Source organism: Nomascus leucogenys, chromosome 19, assembly GCF_006542625.1.
Source record: "Nomascus leucogenys isolate Asia chromosome 19, Asia_NLE_v1, whole genome shotgun sequence".
In the NCBI taxonomy this organism is placed as follows: Eukaryota; Metazoa; Chordata; class Mammalia; order Primates; family Hylobatidae; genus Nomascus; species Nomascus leucogenys.
Window position 1 is genome coordinate 36535633 of NC_044399.1, and position 23408 is coordinate 36559040.

At 40.5% G+C, this 23408-nt stretch overlaps 1 protein-coding gene across 1 annotated transcript in view; it reads right to left on the reverse strand.

The window, feature by feature from the left end:
- EFCAB5 (EF-hand calcium binding domain 5) overlaps nt 1-23408 on the reverse strand; it is a 165155-nt gene that overhangs the window by 131992 nt on the left and 9755 nt on the right. The gene's annotated exons all lie outside the window — the stretch shown is intronic.

Here is a 23408-nt window from a genome sequence, read left to right on the forward strand (position 1 = left end):
AAATTAGCCAGGCATGGTGGTGTACACCTATGGTCCCAGCTGCTCAGGAGGCTGAGGTGGGAGGATCACTTGAGCCCTGGAGGTCGAGGCTGCAGTGTGCCATGATCATGCCACTGCACTCCAGTGAGACTTTGTCTCAAAAAAAAAAAAAAGGTGAAGAAATGTGTGGTGAGTAAGCAAAGAGTCTACCACACATGTATATTTAAATACATTTCTCTTCATTTTATTCCCAGCTTCCTTTATGTTTTCATTTTTTAAATGCAGGACGGAGATACTAGACCAAGACAGTAGGCTGAGAACAGGCACCTACATCCCCTCGCCTATGAAAATCTCTAGCAATGACAGGAAAAGTTGTGTGTATGTTTTTAAAATTTTAAAAATGCATAATACTACTACAATCATGAAGGGGGCCTTCAGGAGTCAGGAATTTTGAAGATCTCTGAAAAATGTAAAGCAGGGGAATTCAACTGATTGAAGAAACTATAGGATTAAAAAGATATGGTGGAGGCCGGGCGAGGTGGCTCACACTTGTAATCCCAGCACTTTGGAAGGCCGAGGCGGGCGGATCACGAGCTCAGGAGATCGAGACCACGGTGAAACCCCGTCTCTACTAAAAAATACAAAAAAATTAGCCGGGCGTGGTGGCGGGCGCTTGTAGTCCCAGCTACCCGGAGAGGCTGAGGCAGGAGAATGGCGTGAACCCGGGAGGCGGAGCTTGCAGTGAGCCGAGATTGCGCCACTGCACTCCAGCCTGGGCGACAGAGCGAGACTCCATCTCAAAAAAAAAAAAAAAGATACGGTGGAGACCACTGTAAAATTGGGGAGCAGATTTGAGGCACCCCAAGTTTAGAGGATGTAGATATGGGTCACAGGGGAAAGACTGACCTTTTTGTATATCTTCATTCCCATTTGAGCTAATCATCAGGCACCAGAAGTGTTTTCCCCTGCACTGAGTTAAGGTATATAGATGTGTAGGCTAGAGAAGCAAGATTTCCACACACAGAGAAAATGACCTATTGACAGCTTCACTGTCTGCACATCTTGTCCTTCCCCCACTGGCATCAGACTATAGAAAACAGTAACTCTATAGGAAAGCAAATGGAGAATCTCAAATTCAAATATAAGCACACATTCACAGAATGTTTAAGAAAAATCGTCCCCATGACTAAATTTAACAAACAGAATAACTAATGACACCCAAGGAAATACGATTAAATAGAACAAATGTAAGGAGTCTTTAAAAGAATATCCTCAAAGCAGAGAAATTAGAAGAAATTTAAAGTTATTAAAAAGAACACTTAAGAGAACGTAGACCATCTAGTGTTCACATCTTGGTTTCAATTTTTTTTTTTTTTTTTTTTTTTTTTTTGAGACGGAGTCTCGCTCTTTCGCCCAGGCTGGACTGCAGTAGGGCTATCTCGGCTCACTGCAAGCTACGCCTCACGGGTTCACACCATTCTCCTGCCTCAGCCTCCCGAGTGGCTGGGACTACAGGCGCCTGCCACTGCACCCAGCTAATTTTTTGTACTTTTAGTAGAGACGGGATTTCACCGTGTTAGCCAGGATGGTCTCCATCTCCTGACCTCGTGATCTGCCCGTCTCGGCCTCCCAAAGTGCTGGGATTACAGGCGTGAGCCACCGTGCCCGGCCCACACCTTGGTTTCTAATATCGCTCTCCAATTAAAAAAAATCAGAACTCCTTGGAGATACAGCTGATTATAGGATTGGGCTCATCTTGTATATAGGAAATATATACAAGAATATCTTGTAGTGCCTGGAATATCTTGTAGTGCCAGAAAGTAAGGAAGTGCTGGAAAAAAAACCATAGTAAATAAGTAAAAAGACAAATTTCCTGTGCAGAAATATTCCAAATAATTTATGTAGATACTCCACACTCAAGGATGTAGAGCATAATTCCCCTCTCTTTAAGTGCAGACTGCATATAGTGACTTACTCTCAAAGAGTACAATATGGAAATGGGAGGGGAAAAATAACTTTACAGTAGAGAAACCTGACAAATACTATCACAGCCTAATGATCATTATTAACATCAACAGTAACACATCATGTTGACACCATATACCCATATGTGTATGTATATGAGTATATGACAGCATATACTCAACCTCCCTAGTAGCTGGGACTACAAGTGCATGCCACCATGCCCAGCTAATTTTTGTATTTTTTTCTTTTTTTGGTAAAGACAAAGTCTTACTATGTTGCTCAGGCGGGTCTCGAACTCCTGGCTTCAAGTGATTCACCCACCTTGGCCTCTCAAATTGCTAGGATTACAGGCATGAATCACCATGCCTAGTCAATCCAGAACATTTAATATTAATCTTATAAAAGTGTCAGAAGGTGTAAGCCAAGTGTTAGACATAATGAAATATTCAAATAAATAATGTAAGAAATCTCTCAGAACTGAAGAAAGACACAAGTCTTCAGCTTTGAAAGGCTTACTAAATGGAGTTTCTATTTGTAATGATAAAAACTTTCTGGAACTAGACAGTGGTAATGGTTACATAACATTGTGAATTTACTTAATGGCTCTGAATTGTACACTTTAACATAGTTTAAATGGTAAATATTATGATATATGTATTTACCACGATTTTTTTAAAAGCCTACCAAATAAATACAGGATAGAAGATTAAAATACAAAAGTAAATTTATTTCCTTGGAACTACCAATTAATAACCAATTTAAAATGTTTTATATTTTTAGTTATCAATGAAAATATGATTTTATAAAGCTTCGTTTCATTATAGCAACAAAAATTTAAGATATCTAGAAATAAACTAAACAGAAATGTGTCAGACTGAGATGAAGAAAGCTATAAAACTTTACTGAAGTAGTACTGGCATAAGGATAGACACATAGATCAATGGAATAAAATTGAGAGTCCAGAAATAAACCCATACATCTATGACCAATTGATTATATTTTTTAAAGTTTCTCTTCTACTCTGAAACCAATTGATTTTTGACAAGGGTGCCAAGACAATTTCATGGAAAAAACAGTCTCTTCAACAAACGGTGCCATGACAACTGATATCTACATGCAAAGGGATGAATCTGGATGCCTACCTTACACCATATATGAAAATTATAATTAGTCCTAACAGTCATATATACAATAGTCTACTCAATATAACAGCAGAATACATATTTTTCTCAAGTGCACATGGCACATTCTCCAGGAGAGACCATATGTTAGGCCACAAAACAAGTCTCAATGGATTTTAAAAAAATAGATACCATATAAAATATCTGCTCTTTAATGAAGAGCACAAAACTTGATGAAGTTAGAAATCAATAAAGGAAAACTAGACAACATACAAAGCTACAGAAAATAAACAACTCATTCTTAAATGACTAATGGGTCAAAAAAATCACAAGGGATATTAGAAAATAATGAGACAAATGAAAATAAATACACAACATATCAAAATTTATAGGATGCAGTGAAAAAAGGATTCAGAGGGAAACATAGCTGTAAGTGATTACATTTTAAAAAGTCAAATCCGAGGTTAGGAGACCGAGACCATACTGGCTAACATGATGAAACCCCATCTCTGTAAATTAAAAAAAAAATTAGCCAGATGTGGTGGCGGGTGCCTGTAGTCCAAACTACTCAGGAGGCTGAGGCAGGAGAATGGCGTGAACCCAGGAGGTGGAGCTTGCAGTGAGCCAAGACTGAGCCACCGCACTCTAGCCTAGACAACAGAGCGAGATTCCATATCAAAAAAAAAAAAGAAAAGAAAAGAAAATAAGTAACCTATACACCTTAAGAAACTCGAAAAAGTAGTGCAAACTAAACACAAAACTAACAAAAGAAAGAAAATAATAAAGGTTAAAGTAGAGATAAACAAAAGAGAGAATAGAAAAATAGTAGAGAAAAGCAATTTAACCAAAAATTGGTTCTTTGAAAAAATCAACAGAATGAATAAACCTTGAGCTAGACTGACAAAAACATTAGCAAAGATACGTAAATAACCAAAATCAGAAATGAAAGTGGGGACATTATCACCAAGCTTACAGAGATTAAAAAAAAAAAAATTATAAGCTGGGCGTGGTGGCTCACGCCTGTAATCCCAGCACTTTGGGAGGCCAAGGCAGGCAGATCACGAGGTCAGGAGTTTGAGACCAGCCTGGCCAACATGGTGAAACCCCATCTCTACTAAAAATACAAAAATTAGCCAGGTGTGGTGGCATGCACCTGTAATCCCAACTACTTGGGAGGCTGAGGCAGGAGAATTGCTTGAGCCCAGAAGGTGGAGGTTGCAGTGAGCTGAGATCACACCATTGCACTCCAGCTCTGGGCGACAGAGCAAGACTCTGTCTTGGAAAACAAAAATGATTATAAGAGAATGCTATGAGCAATCATATGCTAACATATTGGATAACCTAGAAGAAATGAACCAATTCCTTGAAATTACCTAAACTGACTCAAGAAGAAGTAGAAAGTCTCAGCAGATCTTGTGTTAGTTTATTTTGTGTCGCTATAAAGAAATACCTGAAAAAAAAAAGGAATACCTGAGACTGAGTAAGTTACAAAGAAAAGAGGTTTATTTGGCTCATGGTTCTGCAGGCTGTGTGTGAAACAGTGCCAGCATCTGTTCCCAGTGAGGCCTCAAGAAGCTTATAATCATGGTGGAAGACAGAGGGGGAGCTGGCATATCACATGGTGAGAGAGGGAGCAAGAGAGAGAGAGAGGGAAGGGGTACCAGGCTCTTTTAAACAACCAGATCTCACATGAACTCATAGAGTGAGAGCTCACTTATTACTGCAAGAACAGCACCAAACCATTGATGAGGGATCCACCCCATAACCCAAAAACCTCCCACTAGGCCCACTTCCAACATCATAGGTCACATTTCAACATGAGATTTGGAAGGGACACACATTCAAACCATATCAGACCTCTAACAAGTGAAGAGATTGAATCAGTGATCAGAAACTTCCCAACAAAGAAAAGTCTTGGATCAGATGGCTTCACTAGTGACTTCTATCAAATATTTAAAGAAGAATTGAAATGAATTCTTACCAAATGCTTGTAAAAATTGAAGAGGCAGGAACACTTCCTAATTCTTTCTATGAGGATAGAATTACTCTGATACTAAAGCTAGATTGATATCACAGTAAAATTATAGACCAATATTCCTTATGAACATAGATGCAAAAATCCTCAACAAAATATTAACAAATCAAATCCAAGACCATAGTAAAAGCCTTTTCAACATGAAATCTTTCCAGCTTTATCTCAGGAATGCAAAGGTGGCTTAACATAAGAAAATCAAGCAATGTAATCCATCACATTCATAAAATGAAGGGGAAAAAAGCCACATAATCAATGCATATGGAGAGAACATTCCTCAAAATAATAAAGGTAGGTATTTAAAAATCCACAGTTGGCCAGGTGTGGTGGCTCACACCTGTAATCCCAGCACTTTAGGAAGCTGAGGTAGGAGAATTGCTTGAGTCCAGGAGTTCAAGACCAGCCTGGGTAACATAGTGAGATCCTGTCTCTACAAAAAATTTAAGAATTAGCTGGGTGTGGTAGCACATGCCTATAGTCGCAGCTACTTGGGGGGCTAAGGTGGGAAGATCACTTGAACCCTGGAGTTTGAGGCTTCAGTGAGACATAATCATGCCACTCACTCCGGTCTGGGTGATAGAAAGTGACCCTATCTCAAAACAAAAACAAACATAAAAATAAAAAGTTCACAGTTAACATGACACTCAGTAATGGAACACTGAAAGCTTTCTCCCTAAAATCAGTAACAAGAAAAGAATGCCTACTTTCACCACTGCTGTTCAACATCATACCAGAGTTCTAGCCAGAGCTATAAGAAAAGAAAAACAAATAAAAGGCATCCAAATTGGAAAGAAAGGTAAAACTGTCTCTATTCACAGATGACATGATCCTATATATAGAAAGAATCCATAAGAAAGCTACTACAGCTATTGAACAAATTCAATAGGGCAACATACCGAGACCCTGTCTATAAAAAAAAAAAAAAAAAAGCCAGGCATGGCGGCATGTACCTGTAGTCCCAGCTGTTGGTAGCTGAGGTGGGAGAATTGCTTGAGCGCAGGAGTTCAAGGGTGCAGTGAGCTATGATTACATCACTGCAGTTCAATCTGGGCAACAGAGTGAGACCCTATCTCTAAAAAAATAAAAACGGGGAAAAAGGAAACCAATCCCATTTATAAAAGCAGCTAAAAGAATAGAATACTTAGGAATAAATTTAACCAAGGAAGTGAAAGATATATGCTAAAAACTATAAAACATTGGTGAAAGAAATTAAAGAAGACATAAATAAATAGAAAGATGTCCCTATTCATAGATCGGAATACTTTACATTGTTAAGATATCAATTCTACTCAAAGTGATCTACAGATTCAATGCAGTCAAAATTCCAATAGTCTTTTTCACAGAAATAGAAAAAGTGATCCTCAGATTAATATGAAACTGCAGGGGCCCTTGAATAGCCAAAATAAATCTTGAAAAAAAAAAAGGAATACACTTGGAGGATTCACACTACCCAACTCTGAGACTTACTACAAAGCTACAACAAATAAAACAGTACTAGAGTAAGGACAGACATATAGACCAATAAAATAGGATAGAGAGGCCAGAAATAAACTCTCACATATAGTCAATTGATTTGTGACAAGGGTGTCAAGACCATTCAAAGGGAAAGAATAATCTTTTCAACAAGTGGTGCTGAGACTACCTGATATATCATGTAAAAGAATGAAGTTGGTCCTTTACCTTACATACAAACATGAACTGAAAACAAATCAAAGATCTAAACTGAAGAGAGAAAACGATACAACTTTCCCAGCTTGGGCAACATAGTGAGACTGCGTCTCTACAAAAAATTTAAAAAACAAATTAGCCAGGCTTGATGATGCACACCTATAGTCCCAGCTACTTCGGAAGCTGAGGTGGGAGGATCACTTGAGCCCAGGAGGTCGAGGCTGCAGTGAGCCATGATCATGCCCCTGCACTCTACCCTGGGCAACAGAGTGAGACTCTGTCTCTAAAAACAAACAAACAAAATCATACAACTCTTAGATGAAAAATGAAAACCTGTGGAAAATCTTCATGCCACTGGCTTTAACAATGACTTCATGGATATAACACCAAGAGCACAGAAAACAAACAAACAAAAAAAGATAAAATGGGGGTGGAGCCAAGATGGCCGAATAGGAACAGCTCCGGTCTCCAGCTCCCAGCCCCAGCGACACAGAAGACGGGTGATTTCTGCATTTCTGCTTGAGGTACCGGTTTCATCTCACTAGGGAGTGCCTAACAGTGGGTGCAGGACAGTCGGTGAAGTGCACTGTGCGCGAGCCGAAGCAGGGCGAGGCATTGACTCACTCCGGAAGCGCAAGGGGTCAGGGAGTTCCCTTTCCTAGCCAAAGAAAGGGGAAGCAGACGGCACCTGGAATATCGGGTCAGTCCCATCCTAATACTGCGCTTTTCCAACGGGCCTGGAAAACGGCACACTAGGAGATTGTGTCCCGCACCTGGCTCGGAGGGTCCTATGCCCACGGAGTCTCGCTAATTGCTAGCACAGCAGTCTGAGATCAAGCTGCGAGGCGGCAGCGAGGCTGGGGGAGGGGCGCCCGCCATTGCCCAGGCTTGCTTAGGTAAACAAAGCAGCCAGGAAGCTCGAACTGGGTGGAGCCCACCACAGCTCAAGGAGGCCTGCCTGCCTCTGTAGGCTCCACCTCTGGGGGCAGGGCACAGACAAACAAAAACTCTGCAAGAACTTCCACAGACTTAAATGTCCCTGTCTGACTGACAGCTTTGAAGAGAGTAGTGGTTCTCCCAGCACGCAGCTGGAGATCTGAGAACGGTCAGACTGCCTCCTAAAGTGGGTCGCTCACCCCTGAGCAGCCTAACTGGGAGGCACCCCCCCAGTAGGGACAGACTGACACCTCATTCAACCCGGTACTTCTCTGAGACAAAACTTTCAGAGGAACTATCAGACAGCTGAATTTGTGGTCTCACGAAAATCCACTGTTCTGCAGCCACCGCTGCTGACACCCAGCCAAACAGGGTCTGGAGTGCACCTCTAGTAAACTCCAACAGACCTGCAGCTGAGGGTCCTGTCTGGTAGAAGGAAAACTAACAAACAGAAAGGACATCCACACCAAAAACCCATCTGTACATCACCATCATCAAAGACAAAAAGTAGATAAAACCACAAAGATGGGGAAAAAACAGACCAAAAAAACTGGAAACTCTAAAAAACAGAGCACCTCTCCTCCTCCAAAGGAACGCAGTTCCTCACCAGCAACGGAACAAAGCTGGATGGAGGATGACTTTGATGAGTTGAGAGAAGAAGGCTTCAGACGATCAAACTACTCTGAGCTACGAGAGGAAATTCAAAACAACAGCAAAGAAGTTAAAAACTTTGAAAAAAAATTAGAAGAATGGATAACTAGAATAACCAATGGAGAGAAGGGCTTCAAGGAGCCGATGGAGCTGAAAGCCAAGTTTCGAGAACTACGCGAAGATTGCAGAAGCCTCAGTAGCAGATGCGATCAACTGGAAGAAAGGGTATCGCTGATGGAAGATGAAATGAATGAAATGAAGAGAGAAGGGAAGTTTAGAGAAAAAAGGACAAAAAGAAATGAACAAAGCCTCCAAGAAATTTGGGACTATGTGAAAAGACCAAACGTACGTCTGATTGGTGTACCTGAAAATGATGGGGAGAATGGAACCAAGTTGGAAAACACTCTGCAAGATATTATCCAGGAGAACTTCCCCAATCTAGCAAGGCAGGCCAGCATTCAGATTCAGGAAATACAGAGAACGCCACAAAGATACTCCTCGAGAAGGGCAACTCCAAGACACATTATTGTCAGATTCACCAAAGTTGAAATGAAAGAAAAAATGTTAAGGGCAGCCAGAGAGAAAGGTCGGGTTACCCACAAAGGGAAGCCCATCAGACTAACAGCTGATCTCTCTGCAGAAACTCTACAAGCCAGAAGAGAGTGGGGGCCGATATTCAACATTCTTAAAGAAAAGAATTTTCAACCCAGAATCTCCTATCCCGCCAAACTAAGCTTCATAAGTGAAGGAGAAATAAAACACTTTACAGACAAGCAAACGCTGAGTGATTTTGTCACCACCAGGCCTGCCCTAAAAGAGCTCCTGAAGGAAGCACTAAACATGGAAAGGAACAACCGGTACCAGCCACTGCAAAAACATGCCAAATTGTAAAGACCATCGAGACTAGGAAGAAACTATAGCAACTAACGAGCAAAATAACCAACTAACATCATAATGACAGGATCAGATTCACACATAACAATATTAACGTTAAATGTAAATGGGCTAAATGCTCCAATCAAAAGACACAGACTGGCAAACTGGATAAGGAGTCAGGACCCATCAGTGTGCTGTATTCAGGAAACCCATCTCACGTGCAGAGACACACATAGACTCAAAATAAAGGGATGGAGGAAGATCTATCAAGCAACTGGAAAACAAAAAAAGGCAGGGGTTGCAATCCTAGTCTCTGATAAAATAGACTTTAAACCAACAAAGATCAAAAGAGACAAAGAAGGCCATTACATAATGGTAAAGGGATCAATTCATCAAGAAGAGCTAACTATCCTAAATATATATGCACCCAACACAGGAGCACCCAGATTCATAAAGCAAGTCCTGAGTGACCTACTAAGGGACTTAAACTCCCACACAATAATAATGGGAGATTTTAACACCCCACTGTCAGCATTAGACAGATCAACGAGACAGAAAGTTAACAAGGATATCCAGGAATTGAACTCAGCTCTACATAAAGTGGACCTAATAGACATCTACAGAACTCTCCACCCCAAGTCAACAGAATATACATTTTTTTCAGCACCACACCACACCTACTCCAAAATTGACCACATAGTTGGAAGTAAAGCTCTCCTCAGCAAATGTAAAAGAACAGAAATTATAACAAACTGTCTCTCAGACCACAGTGCAATCAAACTAGAACTCAGGATTAAGAAACTCACTCAAAACCGCTCTACTACATGGAAACTGAACAACCTGCTCCTGAATGACTATTGGGTACATAATGAAATGAAGGCAGAAATAAAAATGTTCTTTGAAACCAACGAGAACAAAGACACAACATACCAGAATCTCTGGGACACATTCAAAGCAGTGTGTAGAGGGAAATTTATAGCACTAAATGCCCACAAGAGAAAGCAGGAAAGATCCAAAATTGACACCCTAACATCACAATTAAAAGAACTAGAAAAGCAAGAGCAAACACATTCAAAAGCTAGCAGAAGGCTAGAAATAACTAAAATCAGAGCAGAACTGAAGGAAATAGAGACACAAAAAACCCTTCAAAAAATTAATGAATCCAGGAGCTGGTTTTTTGAAAAGATCAACAAAATTGATGGACCGCTAGCAAGACTAATAAAGAAGAAAAGAGAGAAGAATCAAATAGATGCAATAAAAAACGAAAAAGGGGATATCACCACCGATCCCACAGAAATACAATCTACCATCAGAGAATACTACAAACACCTCTATGCAAATAAACTAGAAAATCTAGAAGAAATGGATAAATTCCTCGACAAATACACCCTCCCAAGACTAAACCAGGAAGAAGTTGAATCTCTGAATAGACCAATAACAGGTTCTGAAATTGTGGCAATAATCAATAGCTTACCAACCAAAAAGAGTCCAGGACCTGATGGATTCACAGCCGAATTCTACCAGAGGTACAAGGAGGAACTGGTACCATTCCTTCTGAAACTATTCCAATCGATAGAAAAAGAGGGAATCCTCCCTAACACATTTTATGAAGCCAGCATCGTCCTGATACCAAAACCTGGCAGAGACATAACCAAAAAAGAGAATTTCAGACCAATATCCTTGATGAACATTGATGCAAAAATCCTCAATAAAATACTGGCAAACCGAATCCAGCAGCACATCAAAAAGCTTATCCACCATGATCAAGTGGGCTTCATCCCTGGGATGCAAGGCTGGTTCAACATACGCAAATCAATAAATGTAATCCAACATATAAACAGAACCAAAGACAAAAACCACATGATTATCTCAATAGATGCAGAAAAGGCCTTCGACAAAATTCAACAACCCTTCATGCTAAAAACTCTCAATAAATTAGGTATTGATGGGACGTATCTCAAAATAATAAGAGCTATCTACGACAAACCCACAGCCAATATCATACTGAATGGGCAAAAACTGGAAGCATTCCCTCTGAAAACTGGCACAAGACAGGGATGCCCTCTCTCACCGCTCCTATTCAACATAGTGCTGGAAGTTCTGGCCAGAGCAATCAGGCAGGAGAAGGAAATAAAAGGTATTCAATTAGGAAAAGAGGAAGTCAAATTGTCCCTGTTTGCAGATGACATGATTGTATATCTAGAAAACCCCATTGTCTCAGCCCAAAATCTCCTTAAGCTGATTAGCAACTTCAGCGAAGTCTCAGGATATAAAATTAATGTACAAAAATCACAAGCATTCTTGTACACCAATAACAGACAAACAGAGAGCCAAATCATGAGTGAACTCCCATTCACAATTGCTTCAAAGAGAATAAAATACCTAGGAATCCAACTTACAAGGGATGTGAAGGACCTCTTCAAGGAGAACTACAAACCACTGCTCAATGAAATAAAAGAGGATACAAACAAATGGAAGAACATTCCATGCTCATGGGTTGGAAGAATCAATATCGTGAAAATGGCCATACTGCCCAAGGTAATTTATAGATTCAATGCCATCCCCATCAAGCTACCAATGACTTTCTTCACAGAATTGGAAAAAACTACTTTAAAGTTCATATGGAACCAAAAAAGAGCCCGCATCGCCAAGTCAATCCTAAGCCAAAAGAACAAAGCTGGAGGCATCACGCTACCTGACTTTAAACTATACTACAAGGCTACAGTAACCAAAACAGCATGGTACTGGTACCACAACAGAGACATAGATCAATGGAACAGAACAGAGCCCTCAGAAATGATGCCGCATAGCTACAACTATCTGATCTTTGACAAACCTGACAAAAACAAGAAATGGGGAAAGGATTCCCTATTTAATAAATGGTGCTGGGAAAACTGGCTAGCCATATGTAGAAAGCTGCAACTGGATCCCTTCCTTACACCTTATACAAAAATTAATTCAAGATGGATTAAAGACTTATATGTTAGACCTAAAACCATTAAAATCCTACAAGAAAACCTAGGCAATACCATTCAGGACATAGGCGTGGGCAAGGACTTCATGTCTAAAACACCAAAAGCAATGGCAACAAAAGCCAAAATCGACAAATGGGATCTCATTAAACTAAAGAGCTTCTGCACAGCAAAAGAAACTATCATCAGAATGAACAGGCAACCTACAAAATGGGAGAAAATTTTTGCAACCTACTCATCTGACAAAGGGCTAATATCCAGAATCTATAATGAACTCAAACAAATTTACAAGAAAAAAACAAACAACCCCATCAAAAAGTGGGCAGAGGACATGAACAGACACTTCTCAAAAGAAGACATTTATGCAGCCAGAAAACACATGAAGAAATGCTCATCATCACTGGCCATCAGAGAAATGCAAATCAAAACCACAGTGAGATACCATCTCACACCAGTTAGAATGGCCCTCATTAAAAAATCAGGAAACAACAGGTGCTGGAGAGGATGTGGAGAAATAGGAACACTTTTACACTGTTGGTGGGACTGTAAACTAGTTCAACCATTGTGGAAGTCAGTGTGGCGATTCCTCAGGGATCTCGAACTAGAAATACCATTTGACCCAGCCATCCCATTACTGGGTATATACCCAAAGGACTATAAATCATGCTGCTATAAAGACACATGCACACGTATGTTTATTGTGGCACTATTCACAATAGCAAAGAGTTGGAACCAACCCAAATGTCCAACAACGATAGACTGGATTAAGAAAATGTGGCACATATACACCATGGAATACTATGCAGCCATAAAAAATGATGAGTTCGTGTCCTTTGTAGGGACATGGATGAAACTGGAAAACATCATTCTCAGTAAACTATCGCAAGGACAAAAAACCAAACACCGCATGTTCTCTCTCATAGGTGGGAATTGAACAATGAGAACTCATGGACACAGGAAGGGGAACATCACACTCCGGGGACTGTTGTGGGGTGGGGGGAGGGGGGAGGGACAGCATTAGGAGATACACCTAACGCTAAATAACGAGTTAATGGGTGCAGGAAATCAACATGGCACATGGATACATATGTAACAAACCTGCACATTGTGCACATGTACCCTAAAACCCTAAAGTATAATAAAAAAAAAAAAAAAATTAAAAAAAAAAAAAAGATAAAATATACTTTAAAATTAAAAAACTTTTGTACATCAAAGAATTATGTCAAAAAGTGAAAAGATGATGTAGTAAATGAGAGAAAATATTTGTAAAGCATATAACTGATAAGGAATTAATATTCAGAATATATAAAGAACTTCTGAAACTCAATAACAATAAAACAACGTAATTCAAAAATGGGCAAAGGATTTGAACAGACATTTCTCCTAAGAAAATATACAAATGGTCAATAAGTACATGAAAAGATGTTCAACATTATGAGTTATTAGGGAATGCAAATCATAACTACAATGAGATACCACTTCACATTTACTAAGATGGTTATAAGAAAACAAAAACAAACAGAAACTCAGAAAATAATGAGTTTTGGTAAGAATGTACAGAAATTGGAACTCTCGTGCTTTGCTGGTGGGAATGCAAAGTGATGCAGCTATTGTGGAAAACTGTTGTGGTTTCTCAAAACATTAAACACAGAGCTGGGTACAGTGGCATGTGCCTGTAGTCCCAGATACTTGGCAGGCTGAGGTGGGAGGATTGCTTAAGCCCAGGAGTTCAATTCCAGCCTAGGTAGCATACCAAGACACTGTCTCTTAAAAAAATAACAATAATAATCAATAATAGTAACATAGTTTAATTTTTTAAGGTAAACCTAGAACAACATATGACCCAGCAATCCCACTTCCATGTATACATCCAAAAAAATTGAAAGCAGGGGCTCAGATACTTGCACATCAGTGTTCATGGCAGCAGTATACACAATCAGTAAAAGGTGGAAACAACTCAAGCATCCATCCACAGATGAATGGATAAACAAAATGAGGTATAGATGTACAATGAAATATCATTCAATGAAAACATGAAATTTTGGGGGTAGGGGAAGGAGAGCATCAGGATAAATAGCTAATGCATGTGGGGCTTAATACCTAGGTGATGGGTTGATAGGTGCACCAAACCACCATGGCACATGTTTACCTATGTAACAAACCTGCACATCCTGCACATGTATCCCAGAACTTAAAATATTTTTAAAAATGAAATTTTGAGAGAGGCAGAGCAAGATGGCCTAACAGAACCCTCCAGTGATCATCCCCCTCACAGGAACACCACATTGAACAACTATCCACACAAGAAAGCACCTTCATAAGAACCAAAAATCAGGTGAGTGATCACAATACCTGGTTTTAATATCATATCAAGGAAAGAGGCACTGAGGAGAATAGGAAAGACAGTCTTGAAATGCCTACACCACCCCTCCTCCATCCCCCAGCAGTGGCCTCATAGTACAGAGACAGAATATGATGCTTGGGGCAGGGACAGCACAGTGACTGTGGGATTTTGCATTGTCACGCAGTGTTGCCCTGTCACAGTGGAAAGCAACATGGGGCAGAATTCAGCTGGTGCCCACAGAGGGAGCATTTAGACCAGCCCTGGCCAGAGGGGAATTTTCCATCCCAGCAGTCAGAACCTGAGTTCCAGCTAGCCCACCACTGAGGGCTAAAGTGCTCTGGGGTTCTAAATAAACTTGAAAGGAAATCTAGGCTATAAGGACTGTAGTTCCTGGGCAAGTCCTGGTGCTGTACTGTGCTCAAAGCCAGTGGACTTGGGGTGTACATGACCTAGTGAGACGCCAGCTGGGGCAGCCAAGGGAGTGGTTGTCACCCCTCCCCCAACTCCAGACAGTGCAGCTCGTAGCTTCAGCAGAGACTCCTTCCAATTAAGGAAAGGAGAGAGGAGAGTAAAGAGGGCTTTGTCTTGCAACTTGGATACCAGCTCTGCTACAGTAAAATAAAGTACCAAGCAGAGTCCTGGAGTCCACATGCTAGGCCCTGCCTCCCAGATGACAATTTTAGACACATCCTGGGCCAGAAGGGAATCTACTCTCTTGAAGGGAAGGACCCAGTAGGATTCATCACCTGATGACTAAAGTGCTCATGGGCCTTGAATGAACATCAGTGGTAGCCAAGCAGTACTCACTGCCTTGGGTGAGACCCAGTGCCATGCAGGCTTCAGGTATGACCCAGTACACTCCCAGCTGTGGTGGTCATGGAAGACTCCTTCTGCTTGAGGAAAAAAGAGGGAAGAGTAAAAAGCATATTGTCTTGCAACTTGGGTGCCTGCTAAGCTACAGTAAAATGAAACACCAAGTAGATTTCTAAATTTATCAACTCTAGGCTCTAGTTCCTGGACAGCATTTCTAGACCCACTCTGGGCCAGAAAGGAACTCATTACCCTGAAGGGAAAGACACAAGCCAGGCTGAATTTACTAGCTGCTGACTAAACAGCCCTTGGGCCTTGAATAAACATCAGCAGTAGCCAGACAATAGTTGCCAAAGGCCTTGGGTGAGACCCAGTACTGTGCTGGCTTCAGGTTGGACCTGGCACAGTCCCAGTGGTGGTGTCCACAGTGGGACTTGTGTCACTCTTCCCATAAGTCCAGGCAGCTCAGCACAGAGAGAGAGACAGACTCCATTTTGGCAGGGGGTTGGGGAGATGTAAGGGAAGAGAACAGGAGTCTCTGCCTGGTAATTCCGGGAATTCTCCTGGATCTTACCCAAGACAACCAAGGCAGTACCTCTACAAGGCTTCAAGAGTCATAGTGTTAGTGGGTTTGGGGTGCCCTCTAATGCAGATGTGGCTGCAGTGACTGAAGGCTTAGATCACAACACTCAATTCCCTTTGAATACTTAGAAAGCATTCCCAAGACGGATGGGTACAAACAAGCCCAGACTGTGAAGACTACAGTAAGTACCTAATTCTTCAATGCCCAGACATCAATGAACATCCACAAACATCATGACCTTATCAAACAAAGTAAGAGAACACAGTGACCAATCCCAGAGTCACAGAGATATTTGACCTTTCAGAAAGAGAATTCAAAATAGCTGTTTTGAGGAAGCTCAATGAAATTCAAGATAGCACAGAGAAGGAATTCAGAATCGTACCAGATAAATTTAACAAAGAGATTGAAATATTTTTTAAAAATCAAGCAGAAATTCTGGAGCTGAAAAATTCAATTAACATGCTGAAGAATGTATGATGTTCCCTCAATTGCAGTATTGATCAAGCAGAAGAAAGAATTAGTGAGCTTGAAGACAGGCTATTTGAAAATACACAGTTAGAGGAGACAAAACTATAAAAAAGAATGAAGCATGACTACAGTATCTAGAAAATAGACTCAAAAGGACCAGGTTAAGAGTTATTGACCTTAAAGAGAAGGTAGAGAGAGAGGTTTGGGTAGAAAGTTTATTTAAAAGGATAAAAACAGAAAATTTTCCAGAAAAAGATAACAATATTCAGCTACAATATTTTTTTCTTAATAAAATAAAATTACAGGCCAATATTTCTGTAGTCAGATATTTCTTTATTCTGATGAACATTGAAGCAAAATCCTCCACAAAATACTAGCAAACCAAATTCAACAGCACATTAAAAAGATAATTCATTGGTGATTATTAAAAAGTAAAGCCACAACAGATGCTGGCAAGGTTGTGGAGAAATAGGAACACTTTTACACTGTTGGTGGGAATGTAAATTAGTTCAACCATTGTGGAAGACAGTGTGGTGATTCCTCAAAGATGTAGAACCAGAAATACCATTTGACCCAACAGTCCCATTGCTGGGTATATAGTATATACCCAAAGGAATATAAATCATTCTGTTATAAAGATACATGAACACATATGTTCATTACAGCACTATTCACAATAGCAAAGACATGGAATCAACCCAAATACTCATCAATGATAGAATAGATAAAGAATATGTGGTACATATATACCATGGAATACTTGCAGCCATAAAAAGGAATGAGATCATGTCCTTTGCAGGGACATGGATGGAGCTGGAAATCATTATCCCCAACAAACTAACACAGGAACAAAAAACCAAACACCCCATGTTCTCACTTATAAGTGGGAACTGAACAATGAGAACACATGGACACAGGGAGGGGAGCAATATACACTGGGGCCTGTTGGGGGGTGTGGGGTGAGGAAGAACATCAGGATAAACAGCCAATACATGTGGGGCTTAATACCTAGGTGATGGGTTGATAGGTGCAGCAAACAACCATAGCACATATTTACCTATGTAACAAACCTGCATGTACTGCCCATGTATCCTGGAACTTAAAATAAAATAAAAATTAAAAAAAAATCCTTCATCATGCCAGGGATGCAAGGGATGCAAAGATGGTTCAATATATGTAAGTTAATCACTGTGACACATCATATCAACAGAATGAAAGACAAAAACCATATGATCATTTCAACTGATGCTAAAAAAGCATTTGATGAAATTCAACAGCTCTTCATAATAAAATCCCTCAAAACACTGGGTATAGAAGGAATATACCTCAACAGAATAAAAGCCATATATGACAGACCCACAGCTAGTATCACACTGAATGGGAAAAAAAATGATAGCTTTTCCTCTAAGATCTGGAACAAAATAAGGATGCCCATTTTTACCATTGTTATTCAACATAGTACTGGAGTCCTAGCTAGAGTAATCAGACAAGAGAAAGAAATAAAATGCATCCAAAATGGAAAGAAAGAAGTCAAATTATCCTTATTTGCAGGATTTCTCTTTTTCTCTCTCCCCAGCCCACTCTCTCTCTCTTTCTCTCTCTCCCTCGCTGCCCACTTTCCTTCTTTCAATCACTCCCTTGACTTCTAACACTACAGGTTAATTTTGCTTGCTTTTGAACCTCATATTAATGGAATCACAGAGTATGTGCTCCTTTGTATCTGTTGTTACTCAACAACATAACCACTTAGGGTCATGTTGTGTGGCATTAGTTGTGTTAAATCAATTTTGGTCTGAAGCTGCATCCACACAAATTTTCAATTTGGCCTAAAGGTTTCTCCATACATAGTGAACTGTAACCAAACTTGATGTGTAAAAAGACCATAACCTACTATTGTAACAAGTAGCTTAGTGTGAGCCGATCACAGCAGCCAAACTTCTGTCAATCACAGACAGTCAGCTGTTCAAACCAGCTTCAAATCAGGAAAGTGCCCAGTTGTAACCAATCCAGCTGTTTCTGCACCTCACTTCTGTTTTCTGTACATCACTTTCCTTTTTGTGTCCGTAAATGTCATCTGACCCTGTGATAGCCCTGGAGTTGCTCTGATCCTTTTCTGGTTCTGGAGGCTGCCTGATTCCTGAATTGTTCTTTGTTCAATTAAACTCTGTTCAATTTGTCTAAAGCTTTTCTTTTAACAGTTGTTATTCATTGCTACATAGTATATTATGTATAACTATATTACAATTTATTTATTCTACTGTTTAATAGACAATTTAATAGATTCCAGATTTGGCTATTCCCTAAAAAACTGTTTTAATATTCTGTATATGCCTAGCCAGTTATCCCAACGCCATTTATTGAATAGGAAGCTCTGTCCCCATTGTTTGTTTTTGTCAGCTTTGTCAAAGATCAGATAGTTGTAGGTGTGTGGCCTTATTTCTGGGTTCTCTATTCTGTTCCATTGGTCTATTTGTCTGCTTGTGTACCAGTACCATGCTGCTTGGATTACTGTAGCCCTGTATATAGTTTGAACTCAGGTAGCATGATTCCTCCAGGTTTGTTCTTTTTGCTTAACATTGCTTGGCTACTCGAGCTGTTTTTTGGTTCCATATAAATTTTAGAATAGTTTTTTTTTTTTTTTCTAGTTCTGTGAAGAATGTTATTGGTAGTTTAATAGGAATTTTATTGAATCTATAAATTTCTTTGGGAAGTATGGCCATTTTAACAATACTGATTCTTCCTATACAGGAGCATGAAATGTTTTTCCATTTGTGTCATCTCTGATTTCTTTGAGCAGTGTTTTGTAGTTCTCCTTGTAGAGATCTTTCACTTCCTTGGTGTATTAGTCTGTTCTCATGCTGCTAATAAAGGCATATCCCAGACTGGGTAATTTATAAAGAAAAAAAAAGTTTAAGGGATTCACAGTTCCACGTGGCTGGGAAGGCCTCACAATCATGGTGGAAAGCAAAGAAGGAGCAAAGTCATGTCTTACATGGCGGCAGGCAAGAGACAGAGCATGCGCAGGGGAACTCCCCTTTATAAAACCATCAGATCTTGTGAGATTTATTCACTCTCATGAGAACAGCATGGAAAAGACCCACCCCTATGATTCAATTAAGTCCCACCAGGTCCCTCCCATGACACATGGGAATTATGGGAGCTATAGTTCAAGATTTGGGTAGGGACACAGCCAAACCATATCATTCTGCCCCTGGCCCCTCCCAAATCTCATGTTCCCTCATTCCAAAACCAATCATCCCTTTCCAACAGTCCCCTAAAGTCTTAACTCATTTAAGCATTAACTCAAAAGTCCACAGTCCAAAGTCTCATCTGAGACAAGGCCTATGAGCCTGTAAAATCAAAAGCAAGTTAGTTACTTCCTAGATACAATGGGGGTATAGGCATTCGGTAAATACATCCATTCCAAATGGGAGAAATTGGGCAAAACAAAGGGGCTACAGGCTCCATGCAAGTCCAAAATACAACAGGGCAGTAAAATCTTAAATCTCCGAAATAATCTCGTTTGACTCTGTGTCTCACATCCAGGTCACACTGATGTAAGAGGTGGGCTCCCACAGCCTTGGGCAGCTCTGCCCCTGTGGCTTTGCAGGGTGTGGCTCCCCTCCTGGCTGCTTTCACAGGCTAGCATTGAATGTCTCTGGCTTTTCCAGGTGCACAGTGCAAGCTGTCAGTGAATCTATCATTCTGGGGTTTGGAAGATGGTGGCCATATTCTCATAGCTCCACTAGGTGGTGCCCCAGCAGGGACTCTGTGTGGGGGCTCCAACTCCACATTTCCTTGCCACACTGCCCTAGTAGAGGTACTCCATGAGGGCTCCATCCCTGCAGCTAACTTCTGCCTGGACATCCAGGAGTTTCATACATCCTTGAAATCTAGGCAGAGGTTCCAAAACCTCAATTCTTGATTTCTGCATACCCACAGGCCCAACACCATGTGGAAGCTGCCAAGGTTTAGGGCTTGCACCTGCTGAAGCAATGGCCTGAGCTGTACATTGGCCCCTTTTAGCCACAGCTGGGGTGGATGGAATGCAGGGCACCAAGTCCCAAGGCTGCACACAGCAAGGGGGCCCTGGGCCTGACCTATGAAACCATTTTTCCCTCCTAGGCCTCTGGACTAGGGGGGAGGGGCTGCCATGAAGGTCTCTGACATGCCCCAGAGACATTTTCTGCATGTCTTGGTGATTAAAATGTGGCTTCTTGTTACTTATGCAAATTTCTGCAGCTGGCTTGAATTTCTCCCCAGAAAATGGGGTTTTCTTTTTTATTGCATAGTACTACACATAGTACTATTGCATAGTAGTCAGGCTGCAAAATTTTCAAACTTTTATGCTCTGCTTCCTCTTGAACCCTTCACTGCTTAGAAATTTCTTCCCCCAGATACCCTGAATTATCTCTCAAGTTCAAAGTTCCACAGATCTCTAGGGCAGGGGCAAAATGCTGCCAGTCTCTGCTAAAACACAGCAAGTCACCTTTGCTCCAGTTCCCAACAAGTTCCTCATCTCCATCTGAGACCACATCAGCCTGAACTTCATTGTCCATATCACTATAAGCGCTTTGGCCAAAGCCATTCAACAAGTCTCTAGGAAGTTCCAACTTTCTCACAACTTTCTGACTTCTTCTGAGCTCTACAAACTGTTCCAACCTCTTCTTGTTACCCAGTTCCAAAGTCGCTTCCGCATTTCTGGGTATATTTACAGTAGCACCCCAGTTCTGGTACCAATTTACTGTATTAGTCTGTTCTCATGCTACTAATAAAGACATACCTGAGACTGGGTAATTTATAAAGAAAAAAAGTTTAATGGACTCACAGTTCCATGTGGCTGGGGGTGCCTCACAATGACGGTGGAAGGAAAAGAAGGAGCAAAGTCAGGTCTTTCATGGTGGCAAGTAAGAGAAAGAGCATGTGCAGGGGAACTCCCCTTGACTTACTCATTATCGTGAGAACAGCATGGAAAAGACCTGCTCCCCACGATTCAATTACCTCCAACTGGGTCCTTCCCATGACACATGGGAATTATGGGAGCTATAATTCAATATTTGGATGGGGACACAGCCAAATTATATCACTTGGTTAGCTGTATTTTATTTTTTTTGTGGCAATTGTGAATGGGACTGTGTTCCTGATTTGGTTCTTGGCTTGACTGTTGTTGGTGTATAGGAATGCTAGTGATTTTTGTACATTGATTTTGTATCCTGAGACTTTGCTGAGGTTATCACCTTAAGGAGCTTTTGGGCTGAATATGGCATTTTCTAGATATAGGATCATGTAGTGTGCAAACAGGGATAGTTTGACTTCCTTTCTTCCTATTTGGGTGCCCCTTATTTATTTCTCTTGCCTGATTGCTCTGGCCAGGTAAACTAGCTATTTTTAACCTTAACTGGAAAGTAGTTATTAAGATGTGCTTCAATCATTAATAACTCTCAATAAATAATATTATGTAATAATAGCAAGAGACCAGAATCTTTATAACTCTAGAGCAGTGTTTTTTAACCTTACTTATTACAAAATATTAAAGACCTGCAAGTATAATGATGATATAAGTGGCCTGTATCTACTCTTAGCTTAAGAAAAAAATTACCTATATATTAAAGCCTCCCATAGACTGCTACTTTGAGAGATTATTCTGAATTTCATGTTTATCATTTCCATGCACTTATTTTTATTATATCTAAGCAATATAATATTGTTCTTGTTTTTTAATTTCATAAAATATTTCATACTATATATATTCTACAGTCTTTTTTATACTTAGTATTTGGAAAATTCATCTATATTGAAAGGTATAGGTCTAGTTCATTCATTTTCACTGCTGCATAATATAACTGTATAATAAAGTGTTTATTCATTCTCTTTTAGATAGACTGGGTTATTTCCAGTTTTTTTTTTTTTTTACTATAAAGACAATCCTATTATGAAAAGTACTGCATATGTCTCTTTGTGTCCACATGTGAGGGTTTCTCTGGTATATAATTACTAGGATTTCAATTGTAGGTGGTATGGTTTGAATGTATGTGTTCCTCCAAAATTCATATGTTGGAACCTAAGACCCAATGTGATAGTATTAAAAGGTGGTACCTTTGGGGAAGTGATTAAGTCATGAAGGCTTTGTCTTCAAGAATGGATTAACAGTACCTTTCTAAAAGGGCTAGAGGGAACTAGCTAGGAACCTCCCTTTTTTTGCCCTTCCATCTATTCTGCCATATGAGGACAGTGTTCATCTCCTCTGGAGGACACAATGCCATCTAGGAAGCAGAGACCAGGCCCTCACCAGACATGAAACTTGCTGGTGCCTTGATCTTGGACTTCCCAGCTTCCATAACTGTGAGCACTAAATTTACACTGTTTATAAATTACCCAGCCTATGCTATTTTGTTATAGCAGCAGGAACAGACTGGCACAGGGTCATAGGTATGTGCATTTCACCTTAAGGAGATATTATTAAATTATTTCCCAGAGTGATTGGTTCCAATTTATGTCACCACCTGCAAGAATAAGAGTTCCTACTGTGGAGCAGTGGTTTTTGAACTATGCTTCTCAGGGTCCCAAGAGGGAGTTTCAAAGGCCATAGGACTCTAAGCCCCTTGTACTGTTTGTGACTGGAACAGCTATGCTTCAATTTGTTTTACGGAATTGTAGAGCATAGGAAATTTTCCTTTGAAAAAAAAAGGTTTTTCTGCTTTAAAAAAGTTTAAAAACCAATATCCTGGCCGGGTGCAGTGGCTCACACCTGTAATCCCAGCACTTTGGGAGGCCAAGGCGGGCAGATCACAAGGTCAGGAGATCGAGACCATCCTGGCTAACACGGTGAAACCCCGTCTCTACTAAAAAAAAAAAAAAAAAAAAAAAAACAAAACAAAAAATTAGCTAGGTGTGGTGGCGGGCACCTGTGGTCCCAGCTACTTGGGAGGCTGAGGCAGGAGAATGGCATGATCCCAGGAGGTGGAGGTTGCAGTGAGCGGAGATTGCGCCACTGCACTCCAGC